Source organism: Lynx rufus, unplaced genomic scaffold (assembly GCF_022079265.1).
Source record: "Lynx rufus isolate CCGP_SWC_20201006 ecotype Redwood Valley unplaced genomic scaffold, mLynRuf1.p SCAF_9, whole genome shotgun sequence".
In the NCBI taxonomy this organism is placed as follows: domain Eukaryota; kingdom Metazoa; phylum Chordata; class Mammalia; order Carnivora; family Felidae; genus Lynx; species Lynx rufus.
In genome coordinates, this window is record NW_025814897.1 from 97,131,916 (window position 1) to 97,149,137 (window position 17,222).

Here is a 17,222-nt window from a genome sequence, read left to right on the forward strand (position 1 = left end):
CAAAGAAACAGTATAGGTGGTGAGGGGAGAGGTCTTAACTCTATTCTGAGGACTCTCTGAAGAAGGAAAATCCTAAATAACCCAAGGGCACCAGACTCCTTATTCTCATTCTTGTGCACAGATTGCACGGAGGGCTGTGCAAGGAACATCATATACCTTTTCCTTTTAAATCGGCTAAGTCAGACACTCAGTTCCCACCAGAGGAAGTTTTTCTCCACTTGTTCTGAGGACCCACTGGGTGCAGACTGCATTTTCCAAAGATGGCTGCAACGGTATCTTCCGTTCTGCAATCTCTTCCAGAACTTTGCCACCCCCTCATCGACAGAGGGAGGCTATGTCTCTCATTCCCTTGAACCATGGTGTCTTTGTGCACTGATAGAATACAAAGGGAGTGATGCTACATGACTTCCGAGGCTAGGTCATAAAATGCCACGTGCTTCTACCTTGTTCTCTGTTTGCTCTTGAAACCCAGCTGTCTTGCAGTGAGGAAGCCCCAGCAGCCTGCAGAGGGGCCTCATGGAGAGGAACTGAGGCCTTGGTCCACGGCTCCAGCTGAGTTTCCAGCTAGCACCTAGCACCAACTGGCTAGCCATGTGAGTGCGCCATCTTGTCAAGGGTCCTCCACTTCCAACCGAACCAGCTGATAGTGCACAGAACAGAGACAAGCCTTCCCCCCAGTGAACCCACCCCGAATCGCAGATTTGGGGGCTAAATAAATGACCACGAGGACCTTCGGGCCTCCTCCTCTGAAGCTCCTGTGCCAGCTCTGGGGTGGGGGAATCTTCTGAGAGGCTGGGAACCCCATAGACATACCCTTTGAAGGTCTTGCCAAGCCACCATCTCCCCTGCCTCCACGTTGGCCATTTGATACCTCCTCTTGTCTTTCTAGAGTGGTTCTTCCTGCCCCTGTTCCCACCTCCCAAACTCCTGGCTTCACCTCTGGAATGGACCGAAGAATTTCACAAAAGAAGGAAGTCGTCTCTCCCTAGAGGCTGCCTTTGCAGGATGCCCAGGGTAAATCATGACAAAGTCTGACTCCTGCCAGAAGAAAGGAAACAGGGGAAGAACCAAGCCAATTTGATATTTTAGTAAATAATTCAGACACACCTCTCCTTAATGACTATTCCTTACGCTTCTAATATGTACCAGGCAGCGTGCTAAGTGCTACGGAGGCAAGGACAAACAGCAGGGCCACTCACAGACCCAAGCAACAGGGTCACCCATGTCTACTCAAAACCTATACCCCGCAGCCTTTCAAAATCATGCTTCAGGTATCTAAAAACCCTAGAAATCTCTGCCTAAATGGTCCAACACTTCCCAAGGCCCATCCTTCTGAGGGTACAACTTGCCCCCATGTGCACTCCTGGAGGGGCGACTAAGTGGTGGCTGTAGGCAAGACGTGGGGGCAGAATTTGGGCATGTGGGCTGAGGTGTTTACATCCCTGGGTCCTAGGCTACTTGTATGCACAGGACAGACATGGGGCCGGGAAGAGAATCCGAGTGGATGGGCTGAGGGTTGAGGGGTCAGGACTAAACCCGCCCCACACTGCCATGTTCCTGCAGAGAATTCTAAGGAGTCCAAGAATTCTAAACTTGAACGTGGCCTTCTTGGTCAGTATGAAGAATAGTTCTCAAGGTAGGAGAATAAACATATTTTATTTTATAGTCTGTTACATGTTTAGATGTAAGCTAGGTGGGTCTCGATTTTTAGCATTAACATGTGGATATTTTTAGCATTTAACAAAACATTTACTTTAGCATTTAATTCAAGCATTTTTTAAGCATTCAGGGTACTTAATAGGACAAATAGGCTCTGAGCTCCTATAGGAAGGCCCTCATCTATGGGGCTGCAGAGGGGGGTAGGGGGTATGGCAGAGATTCGAAAATCTGCCTGCCTCCATGTTGCCACAGCTGCCCCCGTCTCTAATCTGGAGTGACAGACCCAAAGGAGTAGCAGATGGGCCTCCTGTGATTGAACGTCTGTCTGGAGGCGAGGGAGGGGCTGATGGGATCCCAGCTGTTTTGCCAACTGCCAATCACCATCACAAACACCCCCAGCTTGAGGGGAGGGGACGGGGAACAGGGTGGAAGAGGAGGGTGTTTTACGCCCATTTTCAAGGGTCGGCCAGGAGCCCAGTCCAAGACAGAAAAGCACAGTGGTTCTGAAGATGTGAGCCCTGGACCAGCTGTGTCGACATCATCTGGGAACCTGTTAAGCTGTTGGCCCCTCGCAGGAATGATGGTGTCCCTTTGTGGGAAAGACAACAAAGTGGGACCCTGTTGGCCTTAAAGATTCTTTCGCCCCAATCCCTTGACTTGGTGTGGAGATTCTATAAAGGAGACTTTTTACTGGAAAGAGAACATTTACTGAGCATGCACGGTGTCCAAGAGTGGGCAAACATTTCGTGAACGCCAGCACGTTTAATCCCCAGCGGCCACCCTCAAGACTGGTATTATTATCATTATTCCCCTTGTACACGTTTCTCCCAGAGTTCAGGACCTTACCTTGCCTTGGGTCGCAAGGCTCCCAGGACGCTACCAGGCCTTTGTGACTCTCGGAGCACCCTAATTTCTTCACCAGTGTGCCCAACGGTGATTCTCCAACTTGCTTGTGATTCAAAATCACCTGGAGGCCTTGTTAAAACAAACTGCTAGGCTCCTCTCCCAGAGTTTCTCATTCAGTAGGCCTGGGATGGGGCTCCCAAACACGCATGGCTAACAAATTCCCAGACACCACTGCTGTTGCTGGAGGTCTAAGGACCATGCTTTGGGAACCACCGTGCTGGGCTGGGATCCAGCTCCCCACCCTAACTCCACCCATGCAAAACCCGGCATAATCATACCTTCCCCATAATGGCGTCCTTGTGAGATGCCAATGAGATAATGGGAGTTAGAGAGCTTTGTCAGCTGCAAGGTGAATGGTCCCGGTCATAAGTAGGAAACCTGCCCGGGGCTGGCCCCTGGGGTCTGGGAGTGCAGAGGGCTGGGATGCAGGTCAGGGCACCACAGCCATCTGGAGATCTTTGCAGCCCTTCTTAATTCTGAGTCACTTCTTCAGGGAGAAAACCAGCTTCTGGGGCTCAGGCCAGCAGCCCCTCCTGCTACCCGCCTCATCAACCCACGCCTCCTCCCTCACCTCAGGCAGCCTGCTGAACACAGCCCCAACAGCTGGCTGGCCAAGGCCACTTCTCCAGGGGCCAGTCCAGGCAAGCTGGGGCAGTATCAGGCTTGTGATTCAGGGCTTGCAGCCGGATCCTGCTCACCTCCAGCGTGAGACTCGGAGGCCACGACTTCCTTTCTCTAAACCTCAGGTCGTCCGTCGGTAAAATGGAGCAACAAGCTACCATCGCAGAGGGTTGTGAGAATTTAAGGGCCAGTCCTTTTAACAGGGCTTGGCATAGAGCCCGGCCCCTGGCGAGAGTCCAGTCGGTAGTAGTTGTTAGTATTTTCAAAAAGTGCCCGGGCTCAGGTCGCCTGCTGATAAAGGCTCGGACTTGGAACGCAAACCGCTCCCACGCCGTCCCCGGTCGCACCCGGACGCACCCGCCCTGGAATGCCAGCTTGGGGGCCCGAGGCCGGCCCGCCCCAGGTTGAGGTTGGCAGGGCAGAACAGGATTAGGGAGGCGCTGAGGCGGGGAAAGGCGTGCCTGGGGAGGGGGCGCCTCGCCCAAGGGGGCTGGGGTAGGCCGAGAGGAGATCGTGACCCAGGCGGGGTGGCGGTAGGGTCGGGGGGGGGGGCGGGGACAGCTGAGGAAGGCCGAGGAGGGGCGGGACGGTTAGGCAGCGCTGTGTTGGGGCTTCCCACCAGCCGGGCTCCCGCGCTCGCCTTGCAACGTTGGGAGGCAGGCCTCCTCCGGGCGCAGAGGACAGGGTCGAGGAGGCGGGCCCGGGGGCGGAGCTACCGGGCTGAATTAGGGAGGCCATAACAGGGAGGGGCGGGGCAAGAGACGGGCCCACCCCCCGCAGGGCGGGGCTGGGCGGCTGCACCGGAGGCCTGGTGGGCGGAGCCGGATCTGGCCCGGGGCCGACTACATTCCCGCGGGGCCCGGGAGCAGGGCAGGGGGCGTGCCCGGGGCGTGCCCTCCAGGAGGGCGGGGCCTGGCCCCGCCGCAGCCATCCCCGACGGCCGCCGAGAGGGGGACGGCAGAGAGACTGAGTCCAGGGCTGCGCAGTCGGACGGCGAGGGGCTTGCGGCTTGCAGCGCCGAGCAGAAAGCAAAGCCAGCCGGTGAGAAGGGGCAGGGGGGAGGCCGGCCCGACAAACAATAGCAAAGTTAGTTTTCGTTCCCATTTCCAGAGCCCGCTCGGGCAGCTTTCTCGGAACAAGTGACAGATAGGGCTACGGAGGCAGCTGGTGGGTGAAAGGGAGCATAAAGTCTCCGAGTCCTGACCCCCCAGTACTCCAGCTCCGCCACGTACCCGCAGTGTGGCCCCGGGCCCGACCCCCCACCCGGGTCGGGACTTAGCGGGCTCAGTAAACCGAGGAGGTTGAACCAGGTGCTCCTTGTTGCCCTTTCTCACAAAAACCCTGGAAGGTGCGGGCTGGCAGGTGAGAGCAGCCTGCAGTTCGGCGAAGGGTGTTCACAACGCTGCGCAACTGCAGTTTCTCTCCCTGCCGAGCAGCACGGAGCCAGGTGAACTCTCCTGGAGCGTTAAGCGAATTACTTTAAAGATCACACGAGTTCTTCGCATGGCCCTTGAGCCCACAAGCCCTGGGAAGCAGCCTAAATCAGGGAAATTTCAGTCTCCCCTTCCCCCCAGCGCTGAGATCCCAGTAAGCTTCAGACCAGAACCTCTCGGTGGGGCTTTTGTCACCCTCCTGGGGCATTTCCAGGTGAGCTGGCCTGGGAGGCCCTGGTTGGAAACCAGGGGACAAGTTCTTACCAGGGTGAGTGGGGAAAAGAAGGGAAAGCCCCACCAAACTGTGGGCCCAGAGTCAAGCCCCCGGCCCAGGGCTCTTGCTGCTGCGTGCTCAAGGTTAGTTCTTGGATTTCTGTTCCTGGCGGTAGTAGATCTGTGCCACGGCTGTGGTAGCTGGGCAGTCTAGTTCAGTGGTCAAGATCTTAGGCTCTGGGACCAAACTGGCTAGGATTCCATTCTCCTCCAAGCTTCAGTTTCCTCATCTGTAAAATGTGAGTAACGACAGTACCCAACAGCAGCAGCAAAGACTAAATAGAATAACGTATACACAGTGTTTAGCAAGGCACCAGGCACCCAGCGAGGCCTCACTGTATGACAGCTGCCCTGATGCAGATGGGCAGGTGATGATGGGCTGGCTTCCTGCCGAGGAGCGAGCCTGGTTTTGGAGGGCTGGATCCCGGCTGCAGCCCCTCCTGACCTTGTGAGAGCCAGAAATTGCCACCTGCCATCCGCATCACTTTGTCCATTTCAGGTTTGGGGAGTGTGTCATCTGGACCAAAGAGTGGCTGAGTTTTCTGCAATAGTGCTTGAGGTTGGTGGTTGTCCAGTTCAATAAACCCCAAAATGTTTACTGAGCACCTACTATATGTTAGATGGAGCTAGGAGATACAGAGGTGACCTAGCCAGACCTGGGCTCTGCCCTCATTTTGAGTTGCTGACAATGAGGGCTTCCCCACCCCCACCATGCTCCTGCTGGGGAAGATAACTCACATCCAGGGCTTGGTGCCAGATGAGATTTCATGAGTCTATTGCTCTAGTGTTTGGAATCCAGCTGTTCCGTTGCACACTTGGCTTGGGGTGAGAGTGAGGGTTAGTGTGTTACCTGTTGCTTTTTTTTTTTTTTAAGATTTTTTTGAAGTTTATTTTATTCCTTTTGAGAGAGAGCAGGGGAGGGACAGAGAGGGAGAATCCCAAGCAGGCTCCGCACTGTTAGGCGGAGCCCAAAGCGGGGATCAAACTCACAAACCTCGAGATCATAACCTGAGCTGAAATCAAAGAGTCAGATGCTTAACCGACTGAGCCACCCGGGCGTCCCATAAACTGTTTGATCGAGGCTGGGCACCGAAGGAGACTGGGGGTGCTGCATGTCGACTCCCTGAACGTCCTGGGGAGATGAGCCCTACACTTTGGAACCAGCTAGAAAGTAGTATGGGACGGAGGCTGATTGAAGGCTGCACTACACGGAGGAGACAGTGTCTGTGTCTATGGGAGGGGAGGGTGCTTAGAAGCAGCGAGACACTGGGCTCCCAAGTCCTGGTTGGGTTTGGATCGACTTGGGGCCACAGACTCCCCTGTCCAAGCATGTGAACGGCATAAGATTAGAGTGTGGTGTGGTGGGAGGAAGAGGGTCAGTAGGTGGAGCCCATGCGGGAGGAGAAGACGTTCGTCTCAAACAGAACTTAGTAAGCAAATACTGGAAAGCCTTCCCCACTACCCCACCAGCTCACATGACGAATGATGAAGGATGACACATTGCCCCCATCCTTAGTTGTTTACGGTGTGGGAAGGGACACCAGTGACTCTGATAAGAGATAAATGAAGAAAGTATTACTGGGAACTTTCATGGAGGAGGTGGAGTTTTGGGTGGGTCTTCAGGATTGGGAAGGTTTCGGCAGCGCCGGTGAAAGTTTTGGGCAGAGGAAAATACCTTGGCAAAGTCCAGGAGGTCAGTGGGTGGAGGGAATTTTTAAGAAATCGCTGCGTTGATCAGTCTGGCTGAAGAATTGGAATCGTGCGGGGATGTGAAGGGGGGGTGGTAGGTTGGGTCAACTCACGGAAGGCCTTCAATGCCAAGGTGAAATGTTTAGATCTGGTTTGTAGAAGGTGAGAGCCACTGAAGGTTTTTGAGCCAGGGAGTGACATAATCAGAGGGGCTCTTTAGGAAAGGCAGCCTTGCTTGATGTGCTGGGGTGAGGGACCCCAGGAGTCAAGGGAGAATGATCTGATGGCTGTGGTGATGGGGAAGGAGCTGGGCGTGAAAGAAGGGGCACCGTCAAAGGGGTGGGAGGGGAGCCAGGGTCACGTGGGAAGAGGAGAAAGGGTCCCTGTGGATGCCCTCTTTTGCTTGGTTTCCCCGTCCAGCCTAGACCCTGGTGCACAGCAGGGGCTCAGAGGTGCTGGGGAGGGTGATAACATGCTACAGAGTGATAGGGAGGGAGCCGCCCAGGGAGGCCCTGTGCTTGCCCACGGGGGAGGCATCTGGGCCAAGTGGTAGGAGCTTGCACCCATCAGCGGTGGGTGTGAGAGCAAGGTCGATGGGAAGAAGTGCCCGTGGCGCTCTCCCTCCTAGCTGCAGTCCAGGAGGGCTGGGGTGAGAGGTTAGCCAGTGGGGACACATTTCCTGCGCGTGTGTGTGGGGGGGGGGCGCTGAATTTTGGTTGGCTCTTGTGAAGTTTCTGCAATATGGGGCAGTCCCCTCTCTCGAAGCTTCAGATAGACGTGTGAGCCACCGCCTGGAAGCTCCCCCACCTCCTCCTCACTCTTCCCCACCCTGGGGACCCAACCCCAGTCCACCTGAAGACCGGAGCCAAGCCCTGAGCATTCTTTTGGATTTGGAGCATCTGGGGCCAGCTGGCACCCCCGGGTTTTGCCTTGGCCTTGACCCCTGGCTCCAAACCGTTATACCCACTTCCTCCACCGCATGGGAAGCTCCGAGGGGGCGGTTATGACTTAATCAAGAGCATCAAACAGTCAGGAGTTGGCTCCGTGAAAGGTGGGAGGGAGGGAGGGAAGAGCCTGGGCCCCTCCGTGGGACAGGATGGGGCCAGGGCTGGGGGGGGGGTTCTGTTTAATCTCAGCAGGAACCGCCCTGCCCACCAGCTTCCCCTCCTCTAAGCCTGGATGTGAGGAGCCAGGAGGGAAGCCCAGAGGTAAACACGGCCTGCAGTGTGGTGTGCGTTGCTTTCCTCCCGCCCTCGTCCCCCGATGCTGCCTGCGAGGTGGCCAACCACAGGCTCGGGGCCTATGTCACAGGCCCGGGGCCTATGTCACAGGCCCAGTTGCCGTCTGGGGGCTGGCGGGTTCCTGACTCACACCTGGGGTTCCCCCTACACTATGGTTTTCCTGTCAGCGCTGATTCACTCTGTGCTGACTTGGAGACACAGCTGAGGAGAGGGAAGAGGCCCGTATTCTGGTTCTTAGATTTCGTTCCAGCTCCTTTGGTTACCGGCTGCGTGACCTCTGATAAGTTCTTTCTCTCTCTGGGCTTCCTTCCCTTCTGTGCTGGTGACCCATCCTTTACTTGGCTTTTAGGAAGTTCTGTAGCCTGGGATCTGCGTTTGTAAAGTAGGGCACATGTGAGCACATGCACACGCGCCCCCCCCCCCGCCCCCCTCTCCATATAGCGTGGACCTGGGAGACGGCTCTCACACATGCAAGAGTTGGGCCAACCTCCCTCCCTTGCTTCCCCCACCGGAAGCAACCTTCCTACTTTCTGTCTGGCTGCAGATCAGGGAGATAGTAGAACAGGGTGGCCAAAAGCTGGACTTCGGAGCTAGAGTCTTGGCTCTGCCCCTTGCTGGCTTTGTGACCCTTTCTGAGCCTCAGTTTCTGAATCTGTGAATTGGGTAATGGTAATGACCTCATAGCATGAAATGAGGCCAAAAGCATGCGCCTCCCCAGTGGCACTCTAAGCTTTCTGAGGGTAAACAGGTCCGAAGATGGGGGGCAGATTTTCTCCGAGCCCTTCCCTCCCCTACACCCCCCGCCCCCCACCACCCCATGCTTGTCTACACTGAGTACTTTCCTCTTCGTGCTGTTTTGTGGCATCTGGAGTGTCTCTGTGAACCCTCCCAGGAAGGGACCGCCCTGTCCATCTCTGTATCCTTGACTCCTGGCACAAGGCCTGGCACACAGCAGGCTGTCAGGAAGTGATGGTTGAATGAATAAGTAAGTGATTCTCCTTGGGGTGGCCCAGCAGGACCCAGCTCGGTGCCAGATCCTTGGTGGCTGCCTGGCAAAGGTGGAGCCGGGAAGCAGGGTTTGGATGCCTGCACAGCCGCCCCCCTGCCCCCGCCCCTCTCGATCCTGGAGCCCAGGTCCAGGGAGGCGAGCTCGGTTTGGCTGGCATGGGATGGCTTCCGTCAGGGCTTCCGCTTCCCTTGTGAGGCCTGGCCTTTCCCCTCCTGAGAGGGGAACAGCCCGACTTCCTCCAGCTCCAGTAGTGAAGGGGCCACTTTGGCCCTTGGTGAACCCTGACTCAGCCAGAAAAGGTGCCTTCAAGTCAGCAGTTATTGGGGTAAAATGCTGTTCCCCTGTGAGGGCACGGACTCGGGGCTGGGGGAGGAGAGGGGCCCTCTGGGAGGCCATCCGTGACAGCATCTTTGCAGGCCATGAGCTGTGCAACTCTGGGAGGCACCTCACTCTCCTCTGGCTTCTTTCCCCGCAGGGGGGGTTCTGGCCCTTCTTTGGGTCCTGCGCCTGACTTTCCTTGCTGCGTTGAGGGGTGATCTGTTTCTGGACCTAGGCTTATAGAGCCAACGCAGGAACGTGGACAGAGCGTCAGAGTCTGGGTGTTAGGGAGTCTGGGTTCAGATCCTGGCTTCGCTGTGGAGTTGCAGAACGACTTTGTCCAGGGAGGTGACCTTCCGGGCAGGTTTCCTAATTCTTCAGGCAGTAAGTGCTCCAGAAGCCCGCCTGGGGTCGAGCTGGGCTTGGCGCGAGTTGGGAAGGAACCATAAGCAATGTCACAAACCAAAGTGCCTGAGCATGATTCCTGGCCCTGCCGCTTACCTGCTGGCTGTGACCTTGGGCAAGTGTTTAGCCCCTCTGTGCATCAGTTTAAGCATCTACAGTGGGGATCATGATAGTACTCACTTCATAGGGTTGTTGAGAATGATCTGAATTAATGTATGTGAAGCGCTTATGATGTGTGCCCGGCACATAGTAGGTGCTGTATATATATCAGCTCGTTTTGGTAGTGGTGCTATTATCAATAGGAAGCAGGATTTCAGTCTTGGGGCGGGGGCAGGAAAGCTTGGCGAATAGCCTGAGTCTGGGGGATCAGGAGACCCGGGTTCTGATCCCAGCCAGGCCTCTACCTGCCACGTGACCCTGGGCGAGTTACAGCCCGTCATGGGGTTAACTGTTAACTATTACCCTGCATTTGCTGCATTTGGCTTTCGCGAGTGAGGCACATGCAGAGTCACGGTGGGCGCTTGTAGGGTTTTACTCAGAAAGAGGACTCTGGGTGCCCAGCCCATTCTCCTGCACCGGGACAGCCACTGTGGGTGGGCGAGTCCCGGATGCCATCAAGGAGGCACTGCAGACAGAATGCTAGGGCTACACCCCCCCCACCCCCCTACCCCCCCACACTCCCCTCACCCCCCCCCCCGCCCCATCCCACGACTGTACTCAAGGCTGAAAAGTGGATGGAAAAGTACCTTTGAATACTCACATAACAATGGGATTATACAGATCAGGTTACAGACCTTTATTTATTTTTTATTTTTTTACTTTTCCCCATTTTCTGAATCCTCTGCAACGACTTCCATGTTTTTATGCTCCGGAAAGAAGGAACACACTTATACAATACAGCTATCAAAGAACCTGCTATACATAGTTAAACAAAAATGTATCAGTTGAACTTGGGGTCCAATTCAGGTCTTTGTTAATAAATTATATATATGTCATTTTTTTCCCCCAAAGCGGGTGGGTTTGGTCTGAAGTTGAGTATCAATTTGTCAGGCCTCAGAAGACGGATGGAGTGTTTGTGGAGGGCCCCAGAGCCTGGGAGAGAAGAGTCTGCTATGCATGGGCGTGTCCTCCGACTTCCATCGCGGGCCATACGCTCTGAGTGATGCTTGTTTAGAAAACTTTTCAACAGCCGACACCAGAGGGCTTAATTTCCTCATGTGTAAACTAGGGATGAGAGTAGCAATAGCTAATCAGGGCAGGAGCTTAACACATGTTGAGGTTTTAGAACGAACCCCGCTTCTCCTGAATTTGGAACCAAATGAAAACAGATGACAAAAATGGGAGCTCCACACGGAAGTGTCATTACTGAGAAGGCTGGCCGGAGAACGTGGCTTTCGATCTGGGGCCCAGAGGGCCTGCTAACCGTCTGCCCTCGAGCTGGCAGAGTTACCTGTGTGGTCCCGGGCAACGCTGGACAGGGGCCAACCTCCCTGCAAGGAGCCGGTGGTAGTACAGAGAGCAACCCAGATGGAAGGCTTCATGCAGGCAGCCCGGCTCTGGGGGAGGCGGGACCCCACAGAGAGCACGCCCAGCGTGTCTCCTAGATGAGCCAATCACATAAGCCGCTGTTGGGGTCCGGAAGTAAAGGAGGGGGCAGAGCCAGACCAGAGGTGTTCTCCCGGTAGAGGTCCCTCCAGGGAGAAACAAGTGGAGAGGGGAATGTTCGTTCCCCTGATAAGCATAAGGCTCTTTGAATGATGCTGGGTATCCAGTAAGGGCTCACGAAGTGTTAATTTGTCGTTGCTTATAATAATGGTTAACAATGAATAATTCTGCTACAGTTGGAAAATCATTTTCCCGCTGTTTTAGGAGAGACGGTTTATCAGAATGTTTTTGCGGTGGGACCTGATGAGATGTCCTGGTGTATAGAGAAAATAGAAACTCCGTGGGGGTGGGGGAGGATTGATTTGTCTGAGGTCCTCGCAGACGTGAGTGGGTGGCTAGTCCTTGGGTCACTGTGGTTTTGCAAAGACAACCCACCTCCCTGACCGCTCTTGAACACATAACGGAGGAGCAGCTGGGGCAGGGAGGGTGTGTCGTCTACTCGCGCTGGGCATTTAGAGGCTCTTGGAAAGATCCTCTGATCTCCTTTCTCTCTGCCTCACACCCGCTCCTGGCACGGTTGAGCAGCAGGCTCCTCATTTGCCGGGAGACTGTGTAGCTGGTTTTGCAAACTGTGCATCAAATCCCTTGGGGACGAGCTGCAAGCAGGGGGCTTAGGTACGGGGCCAGCTCTTCTTCCCACCATCTGCTCACCTTTGGGCAAGTGTCTCAACCGCTCAGAACCGTGGTTTCCTTATCTGTGAGCTGGGTAACAATAGTGGTGCGTCTACCACGGCTTGCCCTTGGGAGGATTAAATGAGGTAATGGATATGGGTGAAATGCTTAGCGGTGGGCCCAGTGCAGAATGCACCCTCAGTAAAAGCCAGAGACTGATGAAGGTGGTTATGAATGAAGGCTGCTCCTGCCACTCCTATTGAGAAATGACAGAGTCCTCCTCCCTGGAGACTGAGATCTCCGATCTGACGTAAAGGAGCTTTCCAGGGCTGTTTGGAGCTCTGAGGGCCAAGAGGGCCTCCGGCTTCCATGTGCTTAGTCCTCGATCGGACTGTCTGAGCCCAGCTTTGACTTGAGGGTTCCTGGCTTAGAGTGGAGGGCAAAGTTAGGGGCTTGTGCCTGCATTAATTGGATTGTGGCCTTGTGGGCATGTCTGTGGTTCATCGAGTCAATCTACCTGCCCAGTCTAGTGGACAGCATCCAGTCTTTGTTTGCATACCTCAAGGCTGGGAGAACCCACTAACTGTCATCTCTGCACAGATGTGACTTTTAAAACATAGGGTATAGAATTTGAACAAACCCAGCCTCCCTTAAATTCCTCTCATGGTCCTGATCATGCTCATTGGGATGATATCCGCCTGGAATGTGGACACTCCCTAGGGGAGACCAAGTCCCCCTTGCAGCAGAGGTGGCCCCAGGCCAGCGGTTCTGGTGTAGGAAGGAGACATTTCTGTCAACTGTTCAAAAAACATCGTCTCCATCTGAACCAAATGGGCATACACACACACACACACACACACACACCCACAGGCTTTATAATTATTGAAGACATAATTTTTGTGGAAAAACTAGGAAGTTAGAGAATAGATGCAAAGGAGGCAATAACAACTCGGAAAGCAGCACTGGGGGTAGTTTGGTGTCCACACACACACAATCGGGATTAAACCATAGACACCACGTCGGAGGATTTTTCCATGTTATTCAATATTCTTCCGCAGCCTGTTTCCCCGCTCCATAGCAACACACCCCGTGGATCTACCATGACCCAGTTGAGCGTTCTCCTGCTATTGCACATTTAGGCCATTTTGAATTTTTCATTAGCTTCCACATTGCTATAGTGGCCACTTTGTCCCTACGTATATCTTGCGCTCAAATCTAATGCTCTCCGCGGAGCGAATTCCTAGAAGTGGTTTTCGAGTCAGGTGGGTTTTAAACTCATGGTCTGAGGACCATAAGCCCTTTCCCCAACACCCACCAGAATGTAACCCCCCCCCCCCAAACACTTAGCTCCAGCACTACCGGAGAGAGAGGGCACTGTGTCTGTGGGTGCTAGGGAGCAAGTGCATGGAAGGAAGGAGGCTGGTTCTGTGTGTGTGTGTGTGTGTGTGTGTGTGTGTGTGTGTGTGTGTGTAAGAGACAGAAAGAGAAAGACAGATATGGGGGAGCTTTTCCTCTTCAATCATAGTCTGACTTTTGACCCTCTTCCTGTCTCCTTTCCAGGAGCCTCTGGTGTCATTAACTAATTATGAGATCTCTTTACTATTTAATGACCTTTCTCCATGGTGACTCCTTCCTTCCCAACAGCCTTCGGGGAGCCAGGGAATGGGAAGAGGAACCTGTGGGAGGACGCTCGTCTGGAGTAGGAGTTGGGTCAGGGAGGGGTCCAGTGGTTCTCAAACTCTGACATGTGGCAGAATCTCCTGGAAGGTTTGGTAAAGCACAGATCATACCCACAAGGCTTTCTGATTCCATTGGTCTGAGTTGCAGCCCGGGAATGTTGCATTGCTAATATGTTGCCGGGAGATGCTGGTCTGGGAATTAGAATTTGAGAATCCATGGAGTAGGGGAGGCTGTGTGGTGAGTCTCAGCTCCTGGTCCTGCCGACAGTAGGAACCTTGTCCTGTTTAGTAAAGGCTTGTGTGAGGCCTGAACTCACATTCTGCCTGCCTCCACCCCAGTCACCTTTTCCAGCATGTGCTATTTATATATTTATGTGCAGGAGGATAAGATATTTATCGCCATCCCCATTTCACAGAAAGGAAAACTGAGGCTCTGACAGGCAACCTAATATGTCCAAGGGTGCCCTGAAAGTCAGCAGGGGCACCAATACAGGAACCCTGTCCTTGTCACCTCTCCCTGCTCCCCTACAACACCCCTCCCCACCCCCTACGGTGTATCACACACTCTGGGCTTCTCTCCTGCCGGTCTGGGGCAGAGCAAGAGGTGTCTCGCCCTGGGAGGGCCCTGGCCTCACCATCGGGAGACCCAGTTCAAATGGCGCTTTGCTACCGTCTGGCTGTGTGACCCTGGGGAAGTCACTCCCCTCCTCAGGGGGTTCTCATTTCTGCTAATGATACCTTACGCTTTATAGCTTTTAGCAGTGGACATTTTCTCACGTACTTACTCCTGCAGACCTCCCAACACCCTGTAAAGTGTGCAGGGAAGGTATTATTTCTGAGCCCATTTTATAGATAATGACAGGCTGCGAGTGAGATGCCCGGGGATCCTACAGCGACGGAGCGCTGGGGCCAGGACTTAAAGCTGTGTTGCCTTGCTCCCCATCCTGAGCCTGGTCTGTCACCCTGAGCTGTCTCCTTAGTAAGGAGAGAGGACTCTGGCCTCCTCTCTATTCTCTGCCTCAGCATTGGGCATCCCAGGGCTCTTCCCTGGGCTGGTGGCTCTTGGGTACAAGGGGCTCTAGGAAAGGACTGGACTGGGATCCTCGCTCTGGGCCAGGACCCTGCAGAGGGAAGATGGAGTGGTTCGGGCCGTCCCTGTTACCGTCTCCTGCCTGGCCATTTGGGGCCCCTGCTGATGGAGGGAGGTGGGGTCCGGCCCGGCTGTCCCTCCTACCTCAGCTCCTGGCTTCCCCTGGGGATTGTGCCTGCCCTCCTGTACTTCTGCACAGTACAGAATTTTCCAGACTCCCAGACAATGGTGTCTGGGCCCTGCAGTTCTGCCCGGATGCCCTCACCTCCTCCCCTGTCCCCCGACTCAAGTCTTCCTCATCCTTCTAGGCCCAGCTCCAGCCACCTACCTCTCTGGGGCCAGCCATGTGCTCTGGCCAAGCCAACTCGGCTGTCTTGGGTTCTGCCCAGCGGGTGAGCTAATTAACTGGATTAGTTAACTCCTCCCTGAGGCCATGAGACCAGGGGCTGTGGCTGCTGTAGGTCTGAGCCCCTGAAGGGTCTACCAGGCTGGCAGGGCTCAGGGTGCTGGGTCTGGGTGGGCCGGGCATGGCCGACCCCCTCAGGGTCAGCCTCACACTTGTGGCTCTCACACTTGGTGACCTTGAGCAAGTTCCCTGTCTTCTCTGACCTCTGGCTCCCTTCTCTTAAAAATAAAGCTACTTTTCTCACTGACACTTGTGAAGCTTGCATGAGATAAAGCGTGCAAAGTACCTACCACCACTGACGTCTGTTGGGGTTGAGGTGCTCAGGAAATGCCTCTGCTTCCCCTCGCCTCCCCTCCCCTGCAGTCAACTCGGGCTTCATTCTGCCTCCACCCACCTAACACGTTTGAGCCCGTATCTGGTTGGGCCTTGATCTAAGGCCTGCGCTGTATCTGCTCTAGGTAGGGGGTGTTCTAGGCTGATAACCGAGGAAGGATTGGGCAGAGGGACAGAATCAGCTGCACACATAAATGTGGGTTTTTTTTAAAAAAAAGGGTTTTTTTTTAACGTTTATTTTTGAGAGACAGAGCACGAGCAGGGCAGGGGCAGAGAGAGGGAGACACAGAATCCGAAGCAGGCTCCAGGCCCTGAGCTGTGAGCACAGGGCCTGACGCGGGGCTCGAACTCACCAACTGCGAGAACATGAGCTGAGCCCAAGCTGGATGTTTAACCGACTGAGCCACCCAGGTGCCCCCAAACATAAATGTGTTTAACCAGGCTCTGCCGGTTCTAAGTTGTGACCCTGGACATAATCCCTCCTAGAGCCTGTTTCCTGATCTTCAGAAGAGGGTTACTCCTTACCTTCTACGTTCTCAGGATCACCCTGGAGCCTTCCCGGTAGGGTAGGGGTGGGAATCCAGGTGACCCGAAGCCCTGAGGGCTGCCTCTCATGAGCCCAGCATGGTTCATTTACGTGTCTGTTTTCCTGGTGCAGCATGAACGGTCCCCTTCCCCTCTGGACACCCGGAGGCTCACCAGGCCGTTGAGTTCTTGGCTCCTGGCCTGGTGTGCTGGGTTGCCTGGGGGCAGTAGCCTGTCTAGGGGAGCGGGCCAGAGGCCCCACCTGACTGTCTGAGACCGAGGTGGTGCCCCCCCCCCCCCCCCGCCAGCAGGTCCCTATGCTCACAATTCTTGGAATGCCAAGCCTGGCCCTGGGGCCCACTGGGGACACAGATCCCCTTCTATACTGCTACACAGCTTTCCTTTCCACGCCTGTCTGTCTGCATATGGGACCTTCTCACGGTGACAGTAATCACACGCTTCCCTTTATTGTGCGAGAGCATTTTTATTCCTCAAACCCCCCACCTCCCTGTAAGGCAGGAATGAACTGTTATTATCCTAGAGAAGGAAGGGGGCTTGCCCAGGCCCGCTGCTGGGACTCACGACCTCTCCACCCAGCCCCGTTCCCCCATCCACGGTGTTCGCAGTCTTGGCTACATTTTGCCTTGCAGAGACATGCCCACCGGGAATGGGGAGCCCGGTTGAGAGGAGATGGAGGTCTCCAGGGTGAAGGGTCCTAGATGCCTGCCCCAGGAGATCCGGGAGCCGGCATAGGGCCTACCCCACTGCACAGATAGGGAAACTAAAGTTTAGGGAAGAGCTGTGATTAGAAGGTAGAGGGTAGCCCAGGTTGGGCTCTGTTCCTTTCTTCTTCCCCTTCCCCAGGGCCCTGAGGGCTCAAGTTGGGGAACTCCGTGAGGCTGTTTGGGACCTGGGTGCTCATTTTGGCTTAGCCACTGCAGGCTGAGGTCATGTCCTCTGCCTGCTTCAGCAACCTTCGGGGTCTGTGAGTGCCTCTAGTATCCCCTCTGGTGACACAGACCCAGACTTCTCAGAAGGGGAATCTCAGAGGAGGCAGTTTCCGGCCATGGCTCTGCCTGGTGCTCCCAGAATCTGGGGGAGGCCAAGGCTGAGGAGAACGTTCTGGGGAGGGGATGGGCCATTGTTAATGGCCGGTGGGGGAAGGACAGTGCGGGTAAGAACTGGAGGGCGCCAGTCTCAGGGAGGCCACAGGGGAGGCGGGCTGTTGGCTAGAGGAGATGGTGGGGAGTGGGTAGGGGGAGGCCAAGCTGGGGTGGGATCCTGCTTGGGTAAGCAGGGCCTTCGTTCCTGGCCGGGTTTTGCCTTAGGCTTCCCTGGGGACTTCCTGTGCAGACCAG

At 55.1% G+C, this 17,222-nt stretch overlaps 1 protein-coding gene across 2 annotated transcripts in view; it reads left to right on the forward strand.

The window, feature by feature from the left end:
* The first annotated feature begins 4,094 nt into the window (after window positions 1–4,094).
* Window positions 4,095–17,222, forward strand: part of CD82 (CD82 molecule) — a 50,870-nt gene continuing 37,742 nt past the window's right edge. For both annotated transcript variants that reach the window (XM_047070793.1, XM_047070792.1), the window contains exon 1: window positions 4,095–4,227. The gene's annotated coding sequence lies outside the window, so the exon portion shown is untranslated. The remainder of the gene's footprint in view (window positions 4,228–17,222) is intronic.